The following is a 27,984-nucleotide window of genomic DNA, read 5'->3' on the forward strand; positions in this document are numbered from 1 at the left end:
AGGAGGGAACAAAGAAAAATGTCATCAACTGGTGATGCAAGATGAGCCCAATCACTAAACACTGTTTAGCGAACTCCAAATTCTGCACCCAGGCAGTAGAAGGCATTTCAGAGACTTGAGCAGAGCTGCTGCACAATGAACACATCCTTCTGCTTCTGCGAAGCAAACGATCCTTTGGCTAAGGAAGAAAACAAGCTGCAGTGAACACTGTCCTGTCCTCCTCTCCAAGAAAGCGTTCAATACAAGTATGTATCTGGTCTGGGGTGCATTTTATAGACTGCTAATTTCATAGAATTGCTTACAACAACAGCAACAACAAAACCAAAGCAAAACTGTTAAGCTCTTGTGAAGTAAAGAATCATTCTGATAAAGCGGATAGCATTTCCAGATCATTTTTCAGCATCCTAAATGGTGCCGGCAGGCTTGCAGAAGAATGCACGATCAGCTGTCTGTATCTGTGCTGTAACCTTTAACCACAAGCAGCGTAAATGCAGCCTGCTAAATGTATCTGCAGGACTGAACTGCATGCAGATACCGCCTCACACAGAATTGTATTAAAATGTGAATGAATTTTCTTCCATTTAGAAGCAAAGTAAAATCAGTACAGAAAACAAAAATGGATGCTGAGTTCCTTTGGATATAGCTGACTGTCAAAACGATAAAAGCTATCCTTAGGATACTGACCTAAATAATACTAAGGCTTACAGCAGCATACTGCATGTGTTTGGCACACAGAAAATGCACAGTGGTTTTTCTTCTTCCTCCCCCCTCCAAAAGCTAAATTTTAAAGCAACAAGCCACTAATAGGAATCCCAAATGTTACAGATGTGCAGGCTGTAAGAGCCATCCTGGAGTGCTGAGGTGCAGTGTTTCTTTGTTTTACTTCCAGGCTTATTTTAGCTACGCCTGCACCATGCCATTGACACAGGAGGTCAGGGCTGACACTGGGCTGCTCTCCGTTTTATGAGTGAAATGTTTTCTGGAAATTAAATCTCATCTTCTCCAACACCAAATTTCATGTCTTCTTCCACACCACCTCCCTACCCCCGCTGCTCCAGACTGATGGGACCTAGTGTGCTCAGATGTAATGAATTGGAATCACCTTCTGTAGAGATGCCCATACACAATTGTGAGGATTTTTTTAAGTAAAAATCCTTCAAGAATTCGTATGCACCCCTTTATTCCTTCCAACACGCGTGCAAGCATGCATGGGAGCGCATGCACACACACACACACACACACACAATTAAAGCTGAAATTGCAATGAAATGTTTAACATGTAGAACAAAAAACTGTTGAAAGAGCTGCTTATTCAGGATTTTAAAGAAATGCCTAATAAGCAAATACTGTTTTGCTACAAAACCAGTGTCACCATATCCCCACAGAGGAAAACAGCACAGCTTGCTAGAAAAATTGTCTCCCGATCCTGCCGGCAGGTGAAAAACAGAAAAGCATTTCATTTGCTCTGCTGCATAAAATATGACATCTTTTATTTTGAAGGAACTAAAACAGCTTATTTTCCACTATATTTCTTGAGCTGTAAATAAACCATATCACCCCCACCTTTAGATCTTGAACATTAGCCAACATTTTTGTCGAATGCTGAGACTAATTCTGAATATTTAGTATTGACATATTTCTTCTTATCTCTCCAAAAATCTTTGATCGCCTATTGCATCACTGAATATGCTAATGTTAATTAAGTCTAACATGAAAAAAATGAATTAATATTTTCGGGGGCTGCTGGTTCTCCAGTGCCTCTATCTTCTATAAGGATTGACTGAAAATAATCAGGTTAGAAAAACAGTCAAGTCCCCCAGAAATCTTTTTGAAGGAGAAAAGATCTTAGAGCACCTTAACTTAGGTACTAGGTTTCACAACTGAATGTTTTGTTTCTGGCTTTCATTCTATCTCCTTACCCCAGGACAAAAGCGATTTTTAGCTTAATGAGTACAAAGTACCCGGCCTGCCTCCACCCCGTACACTTTACAATGTCTGCCTGTTGGGTTGTCTGGGTGGAGGGTCGTACCTGAACCACCGCGGGTCCTCTTCTCTTTGGAGCACATCTCTCTCCCACAACTACTCCCGAAACAAATGTAGCTTGAACGAAAACACCAGCTCCTGGTGTAACACCAATGGTGGAACCATCGTCCCCACCCCCCACATCCTTGCTCTGTGAGCTCTGGTTAGCATTGACAGCAGCAGAAAATTAGAATGGAGTGTCCTTAGGCCAATTCCTCCTTTACCATGGGGGTCGAGAATTAGAGAGAGTCTCACGCTGAGTTACAAGGCACCAGTTTAACATCCGGTTGGCTATAAAGCAGAGTCCTTAGGCTGGGGTCAGGGCAGGCGGAAGTGCACACCTAGATGCCGGACGCCCCTCGTGCTTGTTGAGATAGTCCCCATTCATGATACTTGAAAGCTAGTCATGTTCAAAAACTCACAGGCTAAATATACGTGGCATGGAATCACCCCGACCACATAGAGCTAAGTCGCTGCCTCCTCCGTCTGGGGTAATAGATGACAGTGACAAGGACAGCAATGCACACCAGGCTCCCAGGCAGTGAGTGAGTAGAGTAGCGTTCCTTCACATGGAAGGGTGGTAAATGCCGTCAGGTCTCCTACTGGTCCTGGTGAGCCAGAAGCCGGGGCAAGCAGCTTCCAAGCCTCCCTGTGGGGTTCTCTGTCCGCTCTGTCACAACGAGCCTAAAAGCCAGGTATTGGTTTATTGTGAGGTTCCAAAGCCCTCACTTACCAAACCTGCTTGGGTTAAACAATAGGAACTGCAGTTGAACGTATTCAGAGGGCTGAGCTTGTTTAGGCAGACATCTCAACTAGCAAATCCTGTTTTGTACTTTTAAAAACTGTGCTCATGCCTGAATTACTTACGCTCTGTCACGACTACAAATGGCCAGGGTACACATTCGCTTACGATGTTAAAGATTGCGTGCTCCTCACCGACCTCCTCAGGCCCTGTGCACCAACCTATGCATTTAAAAGACAAATCCCTTTCCACAATGAAAATTTCAGCTTTTCTCTGCCACTCTGACAAGTCGAGCACGAGGAACCCAAAACAATCTGGCAGGAGCAGGATGCAGAAGGACAGAGCTGGCGGCGAGAGGCCAGTGTTTCGCACTGATGAACGTTCTTACTTGCTCACCGACTTCTTGTTCTGCAGGCTGAGCTACTGTTATTTTTGGTACTGTGGGTTACGGTTAAATTACATGGCTTATGCAAAGCACAGAATTCAAGTATGAACAAAGCTTGACTCTCGATGTTTAAAAAAAAAAAAAAAGAAAAGAAAATTTGAGCACTGAGTCCCAGAGGAATCCTCGGTTTATAAACATTTGGATGGGTTTGCACATTTCTTTACGCCATTCACTGTATTAAAAATTACTGCTGGCCTTCTCTGACACCCAACATAGTCCACATTTGTGGGTGAATGTGTCATTAGGTTAGGTTATTCTAACTGAAATTCTAAAAAATAAAATGTTGACCAAACAGAACCATTTGGCTTCAATTTTGAGAAGTTGAAAAGTCTAAACGTTTGTATGAGGTGAGTTTACCTCTGTCCGTAGTGTGTACTCATTCCTGGCAACACCATGGTGACTGAATTTGCCCATGACTAAAAATGTCTGGGCATGGTATTTTGTTTGAAATGTTTGGGAAAGCCTAGTGGTACTTTGAACATCTACATCTTGCCTGGAGTTCTGGGCAGGAACTTCTGCTTTCTGTGCTGATCAGAGTTAAAAGTCTGTAATCACTACCGCTTATGGAGAACCTACTCACTCTTTTAGTAAGGTTATATTATTTAAGTCTAATCTAAGAATCTTGCAAAGTGAGTATAAATTATCCTCAATTTTAGGTGAGGAATGAATGGGGATTACTAGCCACACAGTAAACAGCACTTGAGATTCGAACCCAAGTTCACTCAGTTGCCATGCCTGGGTTTTTCCACCAATCCTAAAAGGATTAAGCTTCTTCCCACATCCACACTCCATCCCTGATGTTAGTAACCTCTGGTGCACCACCAACCAAAGGCAGGCTGGACCCAGCAAGTGGACAAGTCCAAATAAGACACGAGGAATGGCAGATGTTTGGAGCAGCACATAAGTTGCTAATTGGGATGTGTGCATCCCATGTTGTGTAACTGGATACCAGGTGATAAAAAAAAGTACTGGAACTGGTTCTTGCCATACATCCAGCGCAAGACAGCAGAATCCCACAGCGCAAGCTTTACTCTAATTCTAGCTAAGTTACGTTCTTCAGGCCACGGTTACACAGCACTGTTGTGTTGTTATGCTGTGCTCTGCTATGTTGGCTTTTATGCTGTTTCAGAGGCTGAGTTGTTGGCTTTCCTTTTCATCCACACCATGGGAATGCTTTCACTCTTATCTGGTCTTCTATTCCAGGCAGCCAGAGCAGAGCAACCCAGTCAAACACAGTTAACCTCTCCACCTACAGACCTTCGCAAAGATTAAGCAGTGATGTTGTGGCAGGCTCGGCTCCCGGCTGACTAGTTTTGGCCTTTATCACAGCTCCCCTGAAGATGTGCTACTCGTCCTGTATGTTGTGTGAAACCAGCCCCTTTTCTCTGCAGCTTCAATAAAAACCCCAGACTACCCTCACAAAGCAGGACAGTAGTGTTTAAGATTGCTAATCTGCTGTTGTCCTCATCTGTTGACAGGTTAAACTGTCTCTATCCTTCACCCTCAAACCTTGTCCTCATTATCGTGATTTGGTAGGGAGGACAGGGACCACACTTTGGGTAGCAATTGGAGTGCCTGGTCATGTCCTGGCAACCTTACTTCTGATCCAGCTTCCTGCTAATGCGCATCCTGGGAGGTGGCAGATGATGGCTCAAGTACTGGGGCCCCTGCCACTCACATGGGAGATCCAGATTGAGTTCCTGGTTCCTGGCTTCAGCCTGGCCCACCTCTGACTGTTGTGGGCATTTGGGGAGTGAACTAGCGAATAGAAGTGCGTTTGCTCATTCTCCCCGCCCCTACACTTTTCAAATAAAATGAAAATAAATAAAATTAATTTTTAAAAGGAGGAATCAATTAGACCATGCTGGGGAGTTAATATTAGAGAGCAGAGTGGCAATTTTGGTAGGAGATTTGTCATAATTTAGAAATGTTCTACCAAGCAAAATAAATGCAACAGCTTACTTTCCTGTCTGAGCAAAGATGTCATCTTGTGAAGTCCCATTTTTCCAGATTACAAATGAGAACACAGGCTGAGAGAGATCTGGTGATTTGCCCAAGATCACACACTTAAATAAGCAAATTCACCCATTTGCTGTATCAAAAATTACAGCTAACTTCCTGGTTTTTTTTTTTTTAAGATTTTATTTATTTATTTGAGAGGTAGAATTATAGATAGAGAGAGGGAGAAGCAGAGAGAGAAAGGTCTTCATCTGCTGGTTTATTCCCCAATTGGCCACAACCACCAGAGCTGTGCCGAACCAAAGCCAGAAGCCAGGAGCTTCTTCCAGATCTCCCACCTGGGTGCAGGGGCCCAAGGACTTGGGCCATCCTCCACTGCCTTCCCGGGCCATAGCAGAGAGCTGGATAGGAAGAGGAACAGCCAGGACTAGAACTGGCACCCATATGGGATGCCGGTGTCACAGGCAGAGGCTTAGCCCACTATGCCACAGTGCCGGCCCCTGGTTTCCTTTTACACCTAATATTTTAACATTTGTGAATAAAATTATCAGGTTGTTGGACTGTTAAAAACTATCAAAGCAGGAATGGGAAACCTTTTTTCTGCCAAGAGCCATTTAGATATATTTATAACATCATTCATGTGTCATACAAAATTATCAATTTGAAAATTAGCCTGCTATAGATTTATTGAATTTCGAGTCCTGTCTGAGTTTGCTCTGGCAAGGCCAGACCCAGTGACTTTATGGGCCTTATATGGCACACAGGGAATGGCCCTACCCCTCAAATAAACCTGGTTTCAACTTAGAAGAACATTTTTTTTCTCCTGACCAGATAACCTGAGTAGGTATTATGAATTTCTACCCAGAGATATTTTATTACTAGTTTTTAAAATTGCATGTACTGGATTTTTTTAAAGATTTATTTGTTTTGAAAGGCAGAATGACAGAGAAAGAGAGAGAACAAACTTCCATCTGCTGGTTCACTCTCCCAGATGGCTATAACAGCCAGGTCTGGGCCAAGATGAAGCCAGCAACCAGAAATTCCATTCAGGTCTCTCACGTGGGTGCAGAGGCCCAAGCACTTGGCCCACCTTCCACTGCCTTCCCAGGCCCATTAGCAGGAAGCCAGATCAGAAGCAGAGCAGCCAGGACTGGAAATGGCACTCCAATATGGGATGCCAGCATTGGAGGTGGCGACTTAACTTGCCACATTTAAAAAATGTTTTATTTATTCATTTATTTGAAAGGTAGAGAGACAGACAGACATGCACACACACACACACAGAAAGAGAGAGAGAGAGAAAGAGAGAGAGATTCCATCTACTGGTTTACTCCTCAAATGCCCACAACAGGCAGAGCTAGGCCAGGATGAAGCCAGGAGCAAAGAACTCCATTTGGGTCTCCCCTGTGGGTGGCAGGGATCCAAGTTCTTGTATCATCATTTGCTGCCTCGCAGGCACATTAGCAGGCAGCTGAATCAGAAGCAGAGGCAGAACTCAACCCCAGCCATTCCAATATGGGATATGGACATCACAGCTTAATCTGCTGTGCCATAACACCTGCCTCTCCTAAACATATTTTAAAAATAGACATTAAGGGAAAGGAATTTGGCACAATGGATAAGTTGTTGATCAGGATACCTGTATCCTTTATGGACTCCTGGCTCCCCCACTTTCAATCCAACTTCTAGCTATTCTGGGAGACAGCAGATGATGGCTCAAGTAGGTGGGTCCCTGCCACCCACATGGGCTCCTGGCTTTGGCCTGGCCCACCTTGGCTGTTGTGGGCATTAGGGGAGTGAGTGAATGATGAAACAACTCTCTGTGCCTATCTCTGTCTCTCTGCCTTTCAAATAAGATGGAAATTTTTAAAAAAATTTTAAACCTTCTAAAAATGATTTTTTAAGAACGGACTTTAAAAAAAAGCCTAACTATTGAGAATTTTTTACGGGTATCATTTTAATGAATGACTGTCTGTTAATATCTGCTCCTTTTGCCCCTGGAGAGTTCCCTTCAAGCCCTGAAAGTGATGCTGAAAAGTATGCTTCCTAGGACAGGTAGACCAAGGCTGGACTCCAGGTCTCCCTTCTCCCGGTATATGGCAAGGCGACTACCGTGCTTCATTGGTGGTAATGTTACCTGGCAGCCAGATGGCTCTCAAAGGGAGCTTTTCTAATCACACACCACCCCCAACAACCGCGCCCCGCCTGGGGGTAAGGAGGGGAATTAACCGGCTCAGGGCTCATGAGGCAGTAGAATAAAGGGTTGGGGGCATAGACGTGCCTGAGGAATTTGAACTCCAGGAGGCTTTCTCCAGTTCCTAGACATGATCTTTCTCACTCCTATCCATTAACATTTGTGAATGCTGTCAGAAAGGAGTGGACTCCTGGTAGCAAGGATCAGTGAGCAAACCATGGGCACCAAACTCCAGGGGCCAGCATTGATGTGCAGCAGGTTGGGGCAGTATTTGGGACACCCACATCCCATATCAGAGCACTGATTTGAGTTCCAGCTGCTCTGCTTCTGGTACAGCATTGTGGCACAGAGGGTTAAGCTGCTACCTGCAACACCAGCATCCCATATGAGCACCAGTTCAAGACCTAGCTGCTCCACTTCCATTGGGGCCATCTGGCGAGTGAACCAGAGGATGAGATCTCTCTCTCTCTCTCTCTCTCTCTAATTCTGCTTTTGAAATAAATAAATAAATCTTTAAAAAGAAGAAAGCAAGCCATATGGGTCACATTTTCCTTCTTCCAGCTCCTTGCTAATACACCTGGGAAGACAATAGAAGATGGAATGAATACTTGGACCCCTACCTGCCACATGGGAGACCAGAATGGAGTTTCTGGCTTCTGGCTTTGGCATGGCCCAGCCCTGGCTGTTGCAGTCATTTTGGGGAATAAACCAGCAGATGGAAGATCTTGATGTCTCTCTCTTTCTCTCTCTCTCTCTCTCAATTGCTCTTTCAAATAAATGCATAAAATAAATCTTCCAAAACCACTCCAAGCTATCACTTAAACAGATACTTAGTAAATGGTTATAGATTAAGTGAATTAATGCATAGATGGCAGTATAGTGCATTAACAATGGTGCTGCCCAGATACTCGCAGAAGAAAATGTGACAGTATGAATGTTAAAAATTTTTTGAAAGCTCAACTAAATATAATTTTAAGCAAAATAGTAAATGTTGGCCAAAAGATCACCTGGGACCAAGTGTCATCTGGGAAGTCTCAGAGAACCAGGGCGGATTTCTATATTAAGTCAATCATACTAAGTTTAGCCAGCTGAAGTAGTCTTTATCCTATTTGGTTTGCAAAGAAAAATCTCATGAGTTAGCAGAACAGCTAAAAATAAGTTGCAGGTTTCATTTTCCATTGTTCAGTACGGTTTTGAAACCAGAAGGTGCAAAACTAGGAGATTCACCAACGCCCACAAAAGGCAACAATTCAAATTTTTACCTTTCTAGCACACTGTCCTGATTGCCAGCTCGCAGCCAGACCTGGGAAACGCACACCTCTGACCCCCTCACCCTGGACTCTCAAGATGAGTCCACCATATCAAGGCACGGCAGGAAGCTGGGGGCTGCGGCCAGTCCTGGGGGCGGTGGCTGGTGTGTGCCTGTGCTGTCACATCCGGACAGGATGCCACATAGGCCTCAGCCCGCATGCTCAGCCTCAATCTTCTGTGATGCTGGGGACCCCTCTGCAGAGCAGGGCGGTCAGTGAGAGGGGGCTCTGGAGGTAGAGAGCAAAGTGAGTCTCCCTTGACCGAACTGCCCTTGGCCTTGTGCAGTGCCACCCTGCAAACCCAGGTCTCTGAGGACAAGTTCAATTTCAAGACCGTCTTTCCAGGCAGAAAGGTGTTTTCTGCCTCACAGGGGAGGCAGCCGTCTCCCCTCACTGCAGCTTCAGCTGAGGCCCAGGCCTGGGCAGAGCAGCGTGCCTCGAGGCAAGCCCCCAGCTGAATGAGACTGAAAGGGGGCAAAGAAGGGTTAATCTCCTTCCATTAAAGGAGGGCCGTTTGGTGAAGGTGAAGAGAATAATCTGTATGAAGAGCAGAGCCGACAAAGAGCCATTCCAGGAGAGAAATTACTGAGCGGGCCGCGGAGGGCGATTTGTCCTCGATTTTCATCGGGAGACCAGGTCTCAGATCTTTCTGTCTTTACCCAGCTTTGAAGTGGCAGTCTCCGGGAGGGGCGGAGGGGCATGCTCACACTCAGCGCTGCGATGCTTGAGCCTTCATTCCACCAGAGATGGAAGAGCAGAGGGTGAGGCCAAAGCTACCAGGATGCTGTGGAGGTCTAACCACACATCAGAAGGCGGCAAAATCAACAACAGGAGGTGCTCACAAGACAGAAGCCAGGGGATGTCAGCCCCTCCTCAGGGATGCAGAATGTCTCCCTTTTTAAGCTTGCTTTTTTTTATATAAAAAATTTGCTTTTAATAACTTTTCCTTCAAGCAGTGTCAAATTTGCAAGAAGTTACAAAAAGAGTTCAGTAAGTGTGGCCTTTATCTAGCTTCCCTGGTGATGTTTCACTTACCAGTAGTTCATTGTCTAAACCAAGAAATGTACTCAGGTACAGATCTTCATTTGATTTTGCCTCTGTGTGTATGTCCACAGTTGTATGAAACACTACTGCATGTAGAGACTGGAGTAACCACCATCACAACCAGGAGATACAACAATTCCTTCACCACAACCCGTGAACTGACTGACAGGAGGGACACCCTTCCCCCCAGCCTCACCCTTGGCAACCACTCATTCTCTCTCACTGTGAAGTCGGTCACTTTGAGGATGTTCTAAACGTGGAGAAAAGCAGTATAGAAGCCTTTGCAATGGACTCTCTTTCACCTAGCACAATACCCTTGTGATCTATTCCCGGGGTGTTTGAAGAGTGTGTACCTTCTTATTGCTGCATAGTATCCAAGGTGAGGGTGTGCCACAGTTTGTTATCCATGCACATGTTGCAAAACATTCGACTAGCTTTCAGTTTTCAGTATTACCCATAGGGCTGCTACGAACATTCACATACAGGTTACTGTGATCCTGAGTCTTCACATCTCTCATTTAAACACCCGAGACTGGGACTGCTGGATCATACAGTAACTATACACTTGACTTTATAAGATGCTGCCAAACTGTTTATGACAGTGGTAGCACCATGCCTATCAACCATGTATGCCAGATCCATGCTCACCAGTGTTTGGTTATATCAGTCTACTTTAGCCACTCTGATGGATGTATAGAGACTCCTTCTGATGGTCCACAATCAAGATGGCAGTAATAAAGTGTGAGGATTTCAAACCTTGGATATCTTTCACTATCTAGCTTTCCTTACAATTGTCTATACAGCAGTCTGGAACATAAGACATGTAGGTGATGGAAAAATGGGTTGGTCTCTCCAGACACGAGGCTGCTCCTGACTGCAGTGGTGGGACACTGCCATCTGGGCTGGCAAGAGTTCTTTGAGGCAGTACTGCTTGGACCAGAAGGCGGACTGGGTCCCAGCAGCACACATGGCCATGGAGTGGGAGAAGTGATATGACAGCCACAGGGTGAGGACAGCTTTGGCCAGAGCCCATGTGATGATTTTTATTCCTAAAGTTAGTTATTAGCATAGCGTGAAGGGAGGTTAAAGATGGAGTCAACATGGACAGGAACCAACAATGGCACCTGTCAAATCTCAGGACCCACTGAACACTTTCTGTCCTTGAACTTCCTGCTCTGCAACCACTCAGGACCTTCCAGCAGCATGTGTCCCCTCATCAAAATGTCATGGAGCTCTGATTTCTATCTCCTGGGGAGACAGAACTGCTGAAGAAACTGCTTTCACCATCCCATAGACCTTGCTGGCCCAAGGACCCAGGTTGTGGAAGCAATCAGAACCGCATCTAGGTGCCTCAGGCATGCAAGTTGTGCGGGACATCAGGGAGATGGGCTTTGCCTAAGACAGACGTTACAGTGAGGACTGGAACTGCCCCAGCCACTGATGTAAAGTCTCCCCCTATCTGTTGCATCCCTGATTCATGGGAGGGTGAAGACACTGCCAGAATCCATACTCATCATAACCCCAGAGCCACAAACTTAGACCAGGAGGTCAAGAATCAGGAGAGTAGGGATCTAGAATGGAGCCAGCTACGAGATAACGCTGGCATGCACCAAGCAGTGAAGCGTGGCGGTCACAGGCAAGTCCTCTGATGTCTCTGCTTCAGCGGAGGTGCTCCTGGAGGTGCTGGCACAGGGGAGCGATGCAGATTTAGGAATGAAGGAAACTAAATGATCTGCAGAACTTGACTGTGAAAAGGGCACTGCTGGGAGCTGAGCAGCCTGTGGAAGCAGAACTTGAAAGTCAAATGGCGCACCTGGCAGCCCTTCAGCAGCTGAGGTGGTAAAATGGGAGGAAGCAGGGGCAGTCAGATGCTATCAGGTGATGGGTGGGTGTGGTCTGACAGCTTCCAGCAGGGTTCTGCAGGCTGGACGGACATTCACACTTCCTCTTAGAAGGTGGTGAGAACATAAACAAGCTGGTTGTTGTTTTTCACCATGTTCCCTGCAACGATTGTTTTTTCCGTTGTTTTCTAAATTTCCACTTGTAGGTCCTTCCTCTCTGACCCACTGCTCCCACTTACCTGCTGATTTAAAAGGGCAGGGCAGGTACAGCTTGGGGAGGTGCCCCTGTGGATTGTGAAGCTAAAGGACACTTGTCCTGGAGGTCATACCTCCCCTCTGACAGTTGCTTCGTCTTCTTTACAACTCACTTCTGTCTCCACTGAGAACTGCCCCCAGATTTTAGTCTGGCATCTGCTCCGACCCCGTTCTGCCATTTTGGTTTCTGGCTCTAGACCCACCCACGACTCAGTTCTTGGACCTGGATCTCATGGAAGTTCCCTGCGTGGCTGCCTTATGTTCACCTGCATTTTGCTTCCGTGCTGTTGCCTCAGGGTTCCATACATACGGTCTGGCTTCGTTAGGTGACCAAGATGGGCACCTGGGCTCCCTGTCTTGCGACGTAGCCCTGTCTATCAGAAGGCGATCAAAGTTCCCTGGCTGAGGCAGGAATTTGCTTCAGGAGTTACTCTTCTCATTGGTGCTTTTTGTTTGCTACCCAGCGTGTGGGAATCTTTGGACCTCAGTCACTCCGTCTCTGGGTGACCACCAGGAAACAAATGGGCCATTCTGGGCTTGTGTGGTTTCATATTTACAACAAAGCTTCCTGACTCCCTAGCAAGTACTCTTTTTCCCATACCGTGCCATGGTTAAGGGAAAACATAGAATTCAGAAGCTGAAAGACGGCTATAAGCTACATTCTACTTTAGATAGACTAGCTCAGGGTTCTCTCTTTCTGCCTAATTCATGTTTGCTGAACTGCATGTTAATTGAACTGAGTGCAGCATGTAAACAGTTCTCAGGTTTTAATGGGCATACAAATTGGGAGAGTGAGGGCCAGTGTTTGGCGTAGTGGTTAAAATGCTGCTTAGGATGCCTGCATCCTATTTTGGAGTGCCTGGATTCCAGAGCTCCACTCCTGAGTCCAGCTTCCTGCTAATGCACAATTAATTAATAATAATAATAATAATGCACAATTAATGCTAAAGCAGCAGGTGATGGCTCAAGGACTTGGGTCCCGGACATCCATATAGGAGACCCAGACTGAGTTCCCAGCTTCGGCTTTGGCCTGGCCCATCTCTAGTTGTTTTAGGCATTTGGGGACTGAGCCAGCTGGTGTGAGATCTCTTTCTGCGTCAGAGAGCTTGATGGCACAGGGCTTAGGAACAAGCATTTTCACATGTGAAACTGAAGATCAAGGTTTTGTGGTTTTTTTTGGTCATGTTTCCTCCCCCTTTTTTTTAAGCTTTATTTTATTTATCTATTTTTTGAAAGACAGAGTTACAGAGAGAGGTAGATACAGAGAGAAAGAGAGAGGTCTTCCACCCACTAGTTCACTTCCCAAATGGCCACAATGGCCTGAGCTGAGCTGATCTGAAGCCAGGAGTCAGGAGCTTCTTCCGGACTCCGTATGAGTGCAGGGGCCCAAGGAGTTGCTGCTTTCCCAGGCACATTTGCTGCTTTCCCAGGCACATTAACAGGGAGCTGGATCAGAAGTGGAGCAGCCGGGACTCGAATAGGCACCTATATGGGATGCCAGTGCTGCAGGTGGAGGCTTAGCCTACTATGCCACAGCACTGGCCCCAAGATCAAGGTTTTGAGACAGACACTGACAGCCTCCTAGAGGTTAGTTCACTAGTATGCACTGAGAACTTTAACAATACTTCATTTAGGTGTAGGCATTTGTTGTAGCTATTAAGATGCTTTTTTTTTTTTTTTACAGGCAGAGTGGACAGAGAGAGAGAGAGAGAGAGAGAGAGAGAGAGAAAGGTCTTCCTTTTGCCGTTGGTTCACCCTCCAATGGCCGCCGCGGCCAGCGCCCTGCGGCCGGCGCACCACGCTGATCCGATGGCAGGAGCCAGGCACTTATCCTGGTCTCCCATGGGGTGCAGGGCCCAAGCACTTGGGCCATCCTCCACTGTACTCCCTGGCCACAGCAGAGAGCTGTCCTGGAAGAGGGGCAACCGGGACAGAATCCGGCGCCCCGACCGGGACTAGAACCTGGTGTGCCGGCGCCGCAAAGTGGAGGATTAGCCTAGTGAGCCGCAGCTCCGGCCCAAGATGCTATTTGAGACACTCACATCCTGTATCAGGGTACTGAGTTCCAGTTCCCGTTCTGCTCCACATCCTGTATCAGAGGGCCTATTTTGAGTCCCAGCTACTCTGTGCTTCTGAACCATGACTCTGCTAATGCTCCTGGGAGGGAGCAGATGACAGTTCAAGTACCTGATCCCCTGCCACCCACATGCAAGACTAGGATGGACTTTCTGGCTCTTGGCTCAGACCTAGCTGTTATGGATATTTGGGAAGTAAACCATTAGATGGGAGATCTCTCTCTCTCTCTCTCTCTCTCTCTTTGTCGCTCTGCCCTTTAAATAAAATAAATATTTTTATTGTTCTTGGGTTAACTTCTGTTTACCGCCTCAGTATCATCTCCAGTCTCACCCCTAGTATAAGACTGATTAGATGGCACTGATGATTAGAGGGGTTCGGACAAAGATGAAGGCTCCCCTCAGCCTTGGGAGGTGCTAGTCAGGCCTGCTGCTTCTGCACAGTGGTTTCCAAGCCTACTTGCCCCAGGCATCGGGAGTTCAGAGAGTGCCAGGAATCATCTTCTTTTGGTAGAAAGGTGACTCATCCATCCTCCCTCAAAGATTCCTGGTCAAATGTCTCTAGGAGTAAGATTAGAAGCCTTTCAGTTAGGCCTCTGGCCTAGAGTCAACCTTTCCAAGTAGGGCCTCAAAAATAATTTTTTAAGATGATTTATTTATTTATTTATTTATTTTGAAAGTTGGAGTTGCAGAAAGACACAGAAAGAGAGAGAGAGGGAGGGAGGGAGAGAGAGAGAGAGAGACTGACTGATCTTCTATCTGCTGTTTCACTCCCCAGATGGCAGGGACAGCCAAGGCTGGGCCAGACCAAAGCCAGGAGCCAGGAGCTTCATCCAGGTCTCCCACATGGGTGCAGGGGTCTAAACACATGGGCCATCTTCTGCTGCTTTTCCCAGGCCATCAGCAGAGCTGCATTGGATGTGGAGCACAGGGGACATGAACCAGTACCCATATGGGATCCCATATGGGATCACAGGCAGTGGCTTTACCTGGTACATTACAATGCCAGCCCCTGGCCTCTAAATTTGTATACCATATGCTTTGGCTGGTTAGAAATGGTCTCAGAGACAATTTTTTAATCATGCTATAATATTGTTAAAAAGCCAAAACACCAATATTGACCATAATTATGGAAATTATTTTCAATACTTTGGCTTGACATATACTTTTATAACTTGCCTAAACCAGTTTGTACATGTTGTCTTATTTTGACAGTCTCAGCATTACATTTCTTCTTCTTCTTCTTTTTTTTTTAATTTGACAGGTAGAGTTATAGACAGTGAGAGAGAGACAGAGAGAAAGGTCTTCCTTCCATTGGTTCACTCCCCAAATGGCCGTCATGGCCGGCACTGCACCAATCAGAAGCCAGGAGCCAGGTGCTTCTTCCTGGTCTCCCACCCATGCGTGTGCAGGGGCCCAAGCACTCGTGCCATCCTCCACTGCCCTCCCGGGCCACAGCAGAGAGTTGGACTGGAAGAGGAGCAACCGGGAACTAGAACCCGGTGCCCATATGGGTGCCAGCACCACAGGTGGAGGATTAACCAAGTGAGCCACGGCACAGGCCCCAGCATTACATTTCTTTAAAATATCATTTGTAGGGGCCAGTGCTGTGGCACAGTGGGTTAAAGCCCCAGCCTGCAGTGCCGGCATCACATATGGACGCCAGTTCTCCTCTTCCCATCCAGCTCTCTGCTATGGCCTGGGAAAGCAGCAGAGGATAGCCCAACTCCTTGGGCCCCTGCACCTGCATGGGAGACCTGGAGGAAGCTCCTAGCTACTGGCTTTGGATCAGCTCAGCTCTGGCCATTACAGCCTGCAGTGCCGGCATCACATATGGACGCCAGTTCTCCTCTTCCCATCCAGCTCTCTGCTATGGCCTGGGAAAGCAGCAGAGGATAGCCCAACTCCTTGGGCCCCTGCACCTGCATGGGAGACCTGGAGGAAGCTCCTAGCTACTGGCTTTGGATCAGCTCAGCTCTGGCCATTACAGTCATTTGAGGAGTGAACCAGTGGAATGGAATACCTGTCTCTCTCTGGCTCTACCTCTCTCTGTAACTCTGTCTTTAAAATAAATAAAATAATTCTTAAAAAAAAAATCATTTGTAGGGTGGGAGGAAGTATTAAGTTCTGATGAAAACCAGAGGCTTCTTGAATTAAAAACAAAACCCTGAAGTCTTCAGCTTGGTATTTTCCAAGTTGGTTCTTGACAAGAAATTAGGGGATTTCAGCGTGAGAAATTATGAAGCCCTCTTACTATGAATGCTTAGCTTTGGTGAAAGTGACGTGGTCTTATTGCAAAATACCCTAAAGGGAGTAAGAGAATGTTCACAATGCTGACCCATGGGTGAAGGGAGCTAGCACTTCTGGGCAAAGTCAGTTATAAGACCTCTGGGGTCAAAAATAACCCTACTGGTCTAGGTGCTGCCTATGTGAGGCCAATGTGCTTAATCTATACATCCTCACTGTGGACCAGCAAAACCAGTTAAGATCTTGAGATGGCCTAAGTTCTGAAAAGACTACAGTGCCTCCAATTTGAAGTATACCTTTGATATGCTACTACAATTGAAAACAAAATTACTAAATTAAGGTTAAGGAAGATCAGGAAAGTTTAATATTTCCTATGATGTCTACTTGGATGCTTTTTTTTTTTTGGTTTAACATACAAACAGTTTAAAAATGTCTATTTTTACATAATCTTGCTTTGCTGGCATCACATACAAGGTCACTCAGCTTGCTGGACTAAAACTATCATGTGGTCATGGGGATCTAAGGGTTTCTTTCAAATACCAAGTATTGACCCCAGTAGAATTCTGCATATGTGATTTGGTGGTCACACATTTCTCCCCGCCATCCGGTGCTGCTAGAAATCAAGAGGCTGGTCCCTCCCCACAGCCCTAACACTTACGTCAATTTCTGCATCCTTAACGCTGTGAGGAGTCACAGCAGATGGCAGTTGAAATGAACAAGCGGGGGACTAGTCATCTCCCCAGTGAGTTGATTCTGACATCTTTCCTCCTTGACTCCTAGCTTTTGCTCTTCCCCCGATGTCAACCTCTGCTACACTGGGACTTCCAGCAACAAATGGTCTCCACTTGCCCCAGTTTTTGAGATCTGATACTTGTCCTCAACTTATTCCTATGGCCGCACCCTTCCAGCAGGCATTGTATTCCCCCATTCAATCTGGACTTCTTTTTAACTTACTTTACCAGCATAGCCAGCCTCCAGCTCAGTAGAAGCTTTTAGTTCTCAGAAGCCCAGGAAAACAGACTTTCAGAGGTTGAAGTGTTTTTGAAATAAATCAGATTTCTATTCTATTTCACTCCTCCCAGCCTACTCCTGATGTGAGGGGACTGGGCGGACGCTAGGCAGCAGTACTAGGAGAGTAAGCCAGGCATCAGGTGTTGTCACCAGGGACCTGAGCTGCTGTGTCAAACTGGCTGGTAACAGGCTTTCCCACACAAAGCACAATGAATGTCCTTTAGAGTGTGAATGTGGGTGCCAGAAATGTCAAGTCCAGGGGTGAAATTCAATCACAAACTAGAGTGTTTAGCTAGATATTAACAATAAAACTAGAGGCACAGGTACCAGGGAGCTGAGGCAGCCTTTAGTCCATTTTTATTGGAGGTCTTTAAACGAAGGGCATCATAAGGCCCTCGCCATGTGGTTTCTGATATTTACCAGCAAGCAGAATACTGTAGCAAAACCAACCATGGTTAAATGCCTACATAAAATATAAAACTAGTTAACAGTTTCTCAAAAAGAGCTTATAAATCTACCTTTCATTATTTCAGAATGTGCTTTCAAGTTTTTCCTAAAGAGAAATTAGAATTATATATCAAATCCTTTGGGGTGTAGCATTACTTATCCCTACCCTAAACATTTCTGGTCTATTTTAAATGTCTTTCTAATAACTTGGTTCAAAGGTCTCTCCAGAGTCAATATTTTCCCCCTGACTAAGTGCCCCAGAGTGGGGCAGATCAGGTTGGATAGTTTCCCAAACCCTCCAGGAAAAGACAAAACCATGAGATAAGAAAACCACAAGCATTCCTACAGACCATTGGGGCTGTAGTTATGGGAGAATTCTTTTGGACAATCCCAACTAGTACCATAGCTCCATGAACAGGAGGCTAAGCCAGAACAATTCTAGACTAAGAGAACCCTGGAAAGGAAAAAGCAGGGAAAGAATGTTCTTCCTGGCTCATTAACCACTGACAGCATGGTGGCATTTGTCTAAGGGCTCAGGGTTGGAATGGACAGCAGTAGCTTGAGAAACCTCCCCCAAACTCCTAGCCCACAAAACAAGATGTTACCCACTAGGGTCAGGGAATTCTAAATATCTGGCAATTTTTCACTTTCTCTCGCTGCTTCATTCGGCAGCTTTAACCCTGAACATCTCCAAGTTCCTGTATGTGCTTTGTCAGATAGAATTCTCTCTTGTCCAGAGCGGTCTCTGGGAAGCAGCTGCCCCATCAAAGACTTACATTTCTCAAAATATTTAGTGGCTAATTACAGTCACATAACCATGTTTCAGCTAATGGAACACGAGTAAAAGTGATGTGTGCCATGTAGGCATGGCCCTCACAAGCCTCCCTGAGCACATTCTTATACTCTTCTTCCACAGTGGAGGGCAGATACTCCGAGTGTCTTGGCAACTACAAGCTGCAAAAGGCAGAGTCTCTCTCAACCTGTGGGTCTGAATGAGTGTATGAGTTATTCCATCGACCTACAACACCACATGAGCAAGAAATAACCTTCTGCTGTGTTTGAACTATTATACATTTTGATTTGGGGATCTTTTACAGCTATTAGCCTATTTTAACACACATCCTCTTTGATACAGCTGTTATCATGTACAGAAGTCTCTGTGCCCTTTTTCTTTTTAAAAAAAAAAATCTAGACACAGAGCAAAAAAGAACAATCAGATTTAAAGGTAAGCAGTCATTAGGGACAATCCACACTCACCAAACTGTGGTCACAGCATTGAGATCTCGTAGCCAGAAGATCAGCAGTGCAGTAGTCTTACTCCAAGACAGCCTCATAGACTAGAACAAAACAAAAGTAAAACATAAGACCTGAAAAACAATATACTAAAGAGTGTCATAGTTAATTTCCAAAGGAAGGGGCTAGCGATGTAGTGCAGTGGGTTAACACCCTGGCCGAAGCGCCGGCATCCCATATGGGCACCAGTTCTAGTCCCAGCTACTCCACTTCCGATCCAGCTCTCTTCTATGCCCTGGGAAAGCAGTAGAAGATGGCCCAACTCCTTGGGCCCCTGCACCCGCGTGGGAGACCCAGAGGAAATGCCTGGCTCCTGGCTTTGGATCCACACAGCTCCGGCCATTGTGGACAATTGGGGAGTGAACCATTAGATGGAAGACCATTCTCTCTCTCTGCTTCTCTTCTGTAACTCTGACTTTCAAATAAATGAATAAAAATCTTTAAAAAAAAATTCCAAAGGATGTTATCAGTTTACAAAAGAATTTGCCACTGTTTTCCAGTAAATGACAAGCTTCCCTACAGTCCTTAAAAATAAAACTCATTTTAAAAACATACCCCCCATTCCTTTTTAAGTGAAATTTATAAAGAACAGATCTAGGCCAGTGCCGCGGCTCACTAGGCTAATCCTCCACCTTGCGGCGCCAGCACACCGGGTTCTAGTCCTGGTCGGGGCGCCGGATTCTGTCCCGGTTGCCCCTCTTCCAGGCCAGCTCTCTGCTGTGGCCAGGGAGCGCAGTGGAGGATGGCTCAGGTACTTGGACCCTGCACCCCATGGGAGACCAGGAGAAGCACGTGGCTCCTGCCATCGGACCAGCAGTGCGCTGGCCGCGGCGGCCATTGGAGGGTGAACCAACGGCAAAGGAAGACCTTTCTCTCTGTCTCTCTCTCACTGTCCACTCTGCCTGTCAAAAAATAAAAAATAAAAATAAAAAAAGAACAGATTTATTCGGCTAAGCTATAAGAGCACTAGATGCTGTCTCAGTGTATGACTTTTAAAGCCAGGAAAATCAGGGCCTAATTTCTATGCCCATGTGCTCTGCAGCTCTAATGCACATAAGATTTTTGTCTTTCTTTTTGGAAACTTAACTTACTTAGGATGGAACTTTCAGAACTTGTACAGTTACAGACTGTGCAAAGACCTAAGAGTTTTCGACCAAGTGAAAACAGAAGCATGATAATGTGTCGTTGTGTTTGGTATCACCCTAGATGTCATAGTACAAGTAGGAACAGAAATAAGGGCCTCTACAAACAGGGAAGGAGAGAGCAAAGGAGCGGACGCCCGGAACACCCAGGACCCCACTCTGTTGCGGCAGCGGGCCCAGGGCGCGCCTGCCATCTATCATCAGGTTGCGTGTGAAAACGCCACTGGGCGGCACAGAACATATGCTTCCCTCGAACAGACTTTATTTTTATGTCTGATCACTGGGTGTTAAGATCCGGGAAGCAAGTTGTCCGGAACTCTGAACAAACACTCCAGCAGTTCGAAACAGAGTACTCAGCCAAAAGGAAACAAAACGACGGCTGGTGTGGAGAAGCAAGCACCAGACTGGCCATTTTCCTCAGGGTTTCAGTCTCAGTAACAGTGTGTGAGTGCGTGTGTGTGCGTGTTCCCATGCAGAAGAGAGAGCGCAGACCCCTTTAGGAGCTTATTTTGAGGGTCTCCCGAATGCAACACCCACACCCCTCCAGGCCTGGTCCTGCCAAACCCAGGCATCAGGGGTCAAGATGGCCGCCCGCAGCGCAGGCGCAGAGCGCGGGGGCCGAGGGCAGGCCTTCACTTACGCGCAGGCGCGGCTCGTCTGAGGCGGGGAGGCGGCCCCCTGGCTGGGCTCGGCGCTGTCCCTGCTTCACTGCTCCTCCACGTCAGCTCCACGTGTTTTTCTGATGATGTCACGCATTCTGACTTCTATATTCTGAAAGTTGATCTACAAGGAAAACCTTCCATGAGGCTTGAAGAGAAAGGAGAAGCAAGGTGTGCCGTGGGGAGGCGCAGAGGGGGAGGAAGGCAGTTAGTTGCCTCCTTATTTTGAGATTTGCTGCAGCTGCAAGTGCCACGCCCCAGCTGGTTTCCTGGCTGCAGAGGGAGGCCAGTGGCTGGGCGTGGGTGACGTCAGGGCCCGGCCTGAGTCATCGCCAGCGGCCCGGCTGCCCTGCCACTCGGAAGGGGACAAAAGGAACCTTTGATGTCCAGAGGCCCTCCTCTCGCACAGTGGCCAGCGCCAGCAGCAGGCCCGAGAACATTCCTGCTGCCTCCCCACCCCCAGCCGCCGTCCCCACTTCAGGAACTGTTCCCGGCAGATTCCACAAGGCCTTCCCAAAGGACATCCTCTCCTGAACGGCAGGGGCATGGCCGCTGTCTGGCAGAGAGAGGAGGGGAAGGGGAGGAGGAGGGTGTTTACCTGGGACCTCTCCCATTTCCCCCTCTGCCATTCTTCCGCTTCCTGCGGCACCCGCTGTACCCGGGGAGTGGAAGGGGCATTAGCAGAGACGTGGAATGCGGGAAGGCTCTCCTGTTAGCAGAAGGCAGCGCCCGAGGGCTGTACTCTGCCTTTGTGCTAGGGGCCGTGAGCCCCCACACCCTGCTCTCCGCGTGCTAAGATGAGCTGGCTTTTCCTGGATTTGAGAGGGCACCACTCCTTAACAGGGATCTTTATATCCCAGTGCCTGGCATGCAGCTCAGAAAATATATGACGAACGAATATTTTAAAATTCAACAGTAGAGGGGCTAGCGTTGTGGCCTAGTGGGTTAAGCTGCTGCCTGCGATGGGGAGCATCAGTGGCTGGCATCCGAGTTCCAGTCCTGGCTGCTCCACTTCTGATCCAGCTCCCTGCAAATGCACCTGGGAAAGCAGCAGAAGATGGCCCAAGCACTTGGGCCCCTGCACCCATGTGGGAGTCCTGGATGAAGCTCCTGGCTCCTGGCTTTGGCCTAGCCCAGCCCTGGCCATTCAAGACATTTGGGGAGTGTACCTGCTGATGGAAGACTTCTCTGTCTCTCCTTCTCTGTAAATCTGCCTTTCAAATAAATAAATTACTAAATCTTAAAATAAAACAGAGCACATGTATTGCATACCTAGAGGGAATGTTCAAGCCTCTGTGCTAAGTGCTTTACAAAGGTCATTTCATTCAGTGGTATTATCATTAGGAAGGTACTGTGATTATTCCCAGTTGTAGAGATGAGGAAACGGATGCTCAGAGAGGTTAAGACACTTCCCCAAAGTCTCACAGCTGGTTAGTGGTAGAGCCTGATTGTTGCATCTCAAAATTTGTGTTCTTAACCCCGTGCTGATTGGCTGGAATGAATGAAGGAATCTTGACCAAGGGCACCCTGCCCGGGAGAAGGAGATAAGGATAAAGACAGACTTGAAACCAATGCGGCAAGGAAATAATGGAACACGTAGGGATGTTCTGTCTAGTTACCTGGGCTTCAGGCCATCTTGATGGGTCAGTGTGCAGGCCCCAGTCTTGGCAGGAGGCCGGAGGACGAGTCTGTCATCAGGCACAAGTGGGGATGAGAGGCTAAGACCAGGAGACAGCCAGGGAAGACTGGTGGAGGCAGCCCTGTGGTGTGCAGTGAAAGCAGTGTCCAGGAGCCATGGTGGACAGAACACTCCGGAGAGGGCCAAGGCCCAAGCTTGTGCTTGCCGTCTCCTGGCCTCATGGCTGTGCATGGGAGGGTCAGTGAAGTGATAGGGGCAGGTCTGGGCCAAGCAAGAAGACTGAAAGGGAGATAGATGATGGTGCTCCCAAGACAAGACCCAGAGAAGGAGGTGGACCACGCAGTGCTTTCTGAATAGAGGAGGAGCTGTGAGAGACCAGGAGCACAGCAAGACGCAACAGTGTCATCACTTGCTACTCTCAGCACTACCCTGTCAGGAATCCGCCGCTTCTGTGGGGCTGGGTGAGGATTCCAGCAAGGGCCCAAGTGAAGGCAAGGAGGGGCGGCAAGAAGAGAGCATCCGTGTAGTGGGGGGCTGGGGCTGGGGCACGGGTGACCTCAGAGGCACCTTCTCCCTCTGTGGTTTCCGGTTCTGTGGTTTGTACTTTTCCATGATTCTCTTAGGGTTAATCTCTCATTCCAAGACGAAGATAAAAGCCAGGATTCCCAGACCCTTGCCGAAGGGGTGGCCTCCTGAGTATGCTGCCCTATCTTTTGCCTTCCCTCTGTGGCGTGGGGACCCCTTGCCTGGGCTCAGGAAGTCTGCCTCTGATGGCTCGGGACGCTGTGTTCCTGGGAGCTGTGCCAGTTGCCACTCTGGAATTATGCTTGTTCTGTATATGTGTGGAGGGGAGGAGGGTCTCAATTCCCAGACAGGTGGAATTAGTGGGACGAATTTCCTAAGACGACACAGTCTTTTAATCCAGGGAGCAGCAACGACTGACCAGGTTCATGTCAACATGCACACAGAGTCTGACCTTGGGCTGAGGAAAGTGCTGTAAGTTCCAGGCATTTTTGGCAGAAGCCTTGTTTATTCTTTTCTGCCCTCTCTACAGAAAATGCCTTTGGGCACCTCCCTGCTCTGTTTCCCCAAAGGCTCCGTGGCCTTGCTTGCTTCACATACACATGCATTTATTGCTCTAACAAGATGAAGAGAGGCTGCTTATTTCTTCACTGTACCTCGTGGGATGAGGATAATGTGAACAGAAAAGGCAAGGAAAGAAGCAGAAATGGGCTGGCGCTGCAGCTCAGTAGGCTAATCCTCCACCTTGCGGTGCCGGCACCCCGGGTTCTAGTCCCGGTCGGGGCGCTGGATTCTGTCCTGGTTGCCCCTCTTCCAGGCTAGCTCTCTGCTGTGGCCAGGGAGTACAGTGGAGGATGGCCCAAGTGCTTGGGCCCTGCACCCCATGGGAGACCAGGAGAAGCACCTGGCTCTTGCCTTCGGATCAGCGCGGTGCGCCGGCCGCGGCGGCCATTGGAGGGTGAACCAACAGCAAAGGAAGACCTTTCTCTCTGTCTCTCTTTCTCACTGTCCACTCTGCCTGTCAAAAAAAAAAAAAAAAAAAGAAGCAGAAATGATCATCCGTAAGCTGAAGCACTGCGTGCTCTGGGGTTGATACAGTGAGGATAACGTCTGCAGCACACAGGGTTAAAGCCCCAGTCTGTGTTGCAGGCAGCCCATACAGGTGCGGCTTTGAGTCCCGGCTGCTCCACTTCTGATCCAGCTCCCTGCTAATGCTCTTGGGAAAGCAGTGGAGGATGCACCCATGTTGGAGACGGGGAAGAAGCTCCTGACACCTGGCTTCAGATCAGCTCAGCTCAGGCCATTGTGGTCATTTGGAGAGTGAACCAGTGAATGGAAGATCTCTCTCTCTCTCTCTCTCTCTCTCTCTCTCTCTCACTTTCTCTCTCTCTCTCCATCTCTAGCTCTTTCAAATAAATTTTTTAAAAAAGAAAAGAAATTGTCCTTGTCCCACTGAATAAATTTTTAAAAAGAAATCTGGTAACTGGGCAAACCATGTACTTGGAGATGTGGAGAAGTCAGCACAATGATTCCCTGGGTCTCCACCCTGTCTTAAGCATTATCTGCCTTTGCTACAATAAGTGCAGCTATGTACTGGGAATTAAAACAATGGCAACATAAAACCTTTATGAGTTTAAGGAATTACATGGAAGATTTCTCTATACTTGCTGCCTCCAATTTATATTTCTCTATACTCACTGCCTCGAATTTCTCTCATTTCATTCATCCTATTTAAATTCTTAAGATATAATTTATAGACCATAAAGTTTACCCACTTAGAATGTACAATTAATTGGATTTTTAGTATATAATTGTATGAATCATAATTTAATTTTGTATTTTTGTTACTCCCAAAAGAAATATTATACCTCTGGGCCATCACTCCTCATCTCCACCCATGCCCCAGCACTAGGCAACCACTATCTTTCTTTCAGTCTCTATAGGTTTGCCTCTCTTGGACATTTTGTACAATGGAATCATACAACACAGGGCCTTTTGTGGCTGCTTTTCTTTCACTTAGCATAATGCTTTCAAGATTCATCCATATGGTATAATATTTTAGAACTTTTCTTTTTTATACCCAAATAATATTCTATCTATTGTGCAGAAAATCACATTTTGTTTATCCATTTATCAGTTGGTGGACTTCTGAGTTGTTTTCAGTGTTTGGTCATTAAGGCTAATGCTGCCATGAACATTCATGTGCAGGCTTTTACTTATTTATTTGAAAGAAAGAGAGATTGAGACAGCATATCTTCCATCCTCTGGTTCACTCTCCATGTCTGGGCCAGCTGAAGCCAGGTGCCAGGAACTCCATCCTGGTCTCCCACACAGGTGGCAGGATCCAGGCACTTGGGCCATCTTAAGTTTCTTCCCAGGCACATTAACAGGGAGCTGGATAGGCAAAGCGGCTGGCACTGATTTGGGATGCTGCTGTCGCAAGTAATAGCTTAATCCACTGCACCATAACATGGGTCTTTCTTGTACAATATTTTTTTGTGGACTTTGCTTTCATGTTTCCTTTCTTTCTTTCTTTCTCTCTCTCTCTCTCTCTCTCTCTCTCTCTCTCTCTCTTTCTTTCTTTCTTTCTTTCTTTCTTTCTTTCTTTCTTTCAGAGTGGACAGTGAGAGAGAGAGACAGAAAGGTCTTCCTTTGCCGTTGGTTCACCCTCCAATGGCCGCCGCGGCCGGCGCGCTGCGGCCGGCGCACCGCGCTGATCCGATGGCAGGAGCCAGGAGCCAGGTGCTTTTCCTGGTCTCCCATGGGGTGCAGGGCCCAAGCACCTGGGCCATCCTCCACTGCACTCCCTGGCCACAGCAGAGAGCTGGCCTGGAAGAGGGGCAACTGGGACAGAATCCGGCGCCCCAACCAGGACTAGAACTCGATGTGCCGGTGCCGCAAGGCAGAGGATTAGCCTATTGAGCCACGGTGCCGGCGCTTTCATGTTTCTTGGGAAGATACCAAGGAATGGGACAGCTGGGTGACAGGTAACTATTTTTTAAAAAAATTTATTTATTTATTTGAAAGGTAGTGTTACAGAAACACAGAGGCAAAAAGAGAGAGAGAGAGAGAGAGAGAGAGGTCTTCCATGTGTTGATTCGCTCCCCAGACCCACAATGGCCAGAGATGTGCCAATCTGAAGCCAGGAGCCTGGAGCTTCCTCTGGGTCTCCTATGTGGGTGCAGGGTCTCAAGAACTTGAACCATCTTCTACTGCTTTCCCAGGCCATAGCAGAGAGCTGGATGGGAAATGGAGCAGCCAGGACTAGAACCGGCACCCATATGGGATGCCAGCACTGCAGGTGGCAGCTTTACACACTACGCCACAGCACTGGCCCCAGGTAACTATTTTTAACATTTTAAGGAACTGTCTGTCACACCGTTTTCCCGAAGGCTCATATAATCTTACATTCCTATCAACAACAGATGAGGGCTCTGATTTCTCCACATATTTACCAACAATGATACTGTCTATATTTCTGATAAGAGCTATCCTAGTAGGTGTGACATGGTATCTCATCATGGTTTTGAATTGCATTTCTAATGACTAATGATGTTGAGTTTCTTTTCATGAACTTATTTGCCATGATATGTTCTTTGAAGAATTGTCTTTGCAACTCCTTTGTTAATTTTTACCTTCATTTTAAAAAATTGAGTATATTTATTAAGCACAGAGTGATAATTTGATTCATGTATATAATATATAACAATCAAATCAGAATAGTTAGCATTTTCATTTCCTTAAACATTTATCATTTCTTTGTGTTGAGAACCTTCCAATTAGTCTCTTCAAGTTCTTTTTTCTTAAATGCCTATATGTTCATTTTTATTTATTTGACAGGCAGAGTGACAGAAAGAGAGAGAGAGAGATCTTCCATCCACTGGTTCACTCCCCAAATGCCTGCAGGATCTGGGGCTGAGCTAAGCTGTAGCCAAGAGCCAAACACTGCATCTGAGTCTCCCACATGAGTGGCAAGGACTTAGTACTTGAGCCATCATCTGCTGCCTCCCAGGTGCGTTAGCCAGAAGCTGGATCCGAAGCAGAGGTGGAAGTTGGACTTGATGCCAGGGACTCTCATATGGGATGTGGGCATCCCAGGCAGCAGCATAACCCACTGTGCCACAGTTCCTTATAAAATATATAATGAATTGTTGTAAACTATAGTTTCCACTGCATTTATCCATTATATTTAACTGTATCTTGGCACCTGTTATACTGCCTCCCTTTATCTACCCCTTCCTCTTTAGTCAATTTTAAAATTGGGTTATTTGTGGTTTTGTTTTTTGAGTTGTAGGGGTTCTTTTTATTCTGGATATAAATCCCATATATATATATAAATTTTTAAAGTTTTATTTATCTTTTATTTGAAAGGCAGTTATAGAGAGGCAGAGGCAGAAAGAGAGAGAGAGAGGTCTTCCATCCGCTGGTTCACTCCCCAAATGGCAGCAATGATCGGAGCTGAGCCTATCCAAAACTGGAGCCAGGAACTTCCTCCAGGTCTCCCACACAGGTGCAGGGGCCCAGGGACTTGGGCCATATTCTACTGCTTTCCCAGGCCATAGCAGAGAGCTGGATGGGAAGTGAAGCAGCCAGGACTCGAATGCCCATATGGGATGCTGGCACTGCAGGCAGTGGCTTTACCAGCTATGCCACAGCACCAGCCCCCAGATACATATTTTACAATCATTATCTCCCTGTCTATGGGTTATCTTTTTACTTTCTTGATAATGTTCTTGGAAGCATAAAGGCTTTTAGTTTTGATGAAGTCCTATTAAATGTGTTTTCTTCTATCACATAATGCTTTTGGTGTCATATTTGGGAAATGACTGTCTAGCTCAAGGTCATCAAGATTTATTTTTATTTTTTTTTTATTTTTTTTTTTTTATTTTTTGACAGGCAGAGTGGACAGTGAGAGAGAGAGACAGAGAGAGAAAGGTCTTCCTTTGCCGTTGGTTCACCCTCCAATGGCCGCCGCTGCAGCCGGCGCACCGTGCTGATCCGATGGCAGGAGCCAGGATCCAGGTGCTTTTCCTGGTCTCCCATGGGGTGCAGGGCCCAAGCACCTGGGCCATCCTCCACTGCACTCCCGGGCCATAGCAGAGAGCTGGCCTGGAAGAGGGGCAACCGGGACAGAATCCGG

The 27,984-nt window shown here is 46.9% G+C and overlaps 3 long non-coding RNA genes and 1 pseudogene across 6 annotated transcripts in view; 2 read left to right on the forward strand and 2 right to left on the reverse strand.

Moving 5' to 3' along the window:
- On the forward strand, positions 1–18,547 carry LOC149127140 (uncharacterized). 2 transcript variants are annotated; one of them, XR_016232767.1, is made up of 2 exons: positions 1–245; positions 7,924–18,547. It is a non-coding gene; the product is annotated as an uncharacterized LOC149127140 (long non-coding RNA). The 2 variants fall into 2 exon arrangements; XR_016232768.1 differs by lacking the exon at positions 7,924–18,547 and adding an exon at positions 4,413–4,588.
- LOC103350404 (zinc finger and BTB domain-containing protein 38) overlaps positions 1–18,920 on the reverse strand; it is a 129,543-nt gene extending 110,623 nt beyond the window's left edge. Inside the window, exon 1 of the long non-coding RNA XR_001794622.4 lies at positions 18,847–18,920. This is a non-coding gene — a long non-coding RNA (zinc finger and BTB domain-containing protein 38). The remainder of the gene's footprint in view (positions 1–18,846) is intronic.
- The window catches only part of LOC149127135 (uncharacterized), a 563,175-nt gene that overhangs the window by 355,127 nt on the left and 180,064 nt on the right, over positions 1–27,984 (forward strand). The window lies entirely within an intron of this gene.
- Positions 1–27,984, reverse strand: part of LOC127482692 (non-histone chromosomal protein HMG-17 pseudogene) — an 86,082-nt pseudogene that overhangs the window by 867 nt on the left and 57,231 nt on the right. The window contains exons 4-5 of the transcript XR_016232759.1: positions 20,665–20,807; positions 18,847–18,926 (exon numbers count right to left, since the gene is read on the reverse strand). The product of XR_016232759.1 is annotated as a non-histone chromosomal protein HMG-17 pseudogene (transcript). The remainder of the gene's footprint in view (positions 1–18,846; positions 18,927–20,664; positions 20,808–27,984) is intronic.

This window comes from Oryctolagus cuniculus, chromosome 4, assembly GCF_051225735.1.
Source record: "Oryctolagus cuniculus isolate XC-2025 breed Fujian yellow rabbit chromosome 4, ASM5122573v1, whole genome shotgun sequence".
Classification (NCBI taxonomy): Eukaryota; Metazoa; Chordata; class Mammalia; order Lagomorpha; family Leporidae; genus Oryctolagus; species Oryctolagus cuniculus.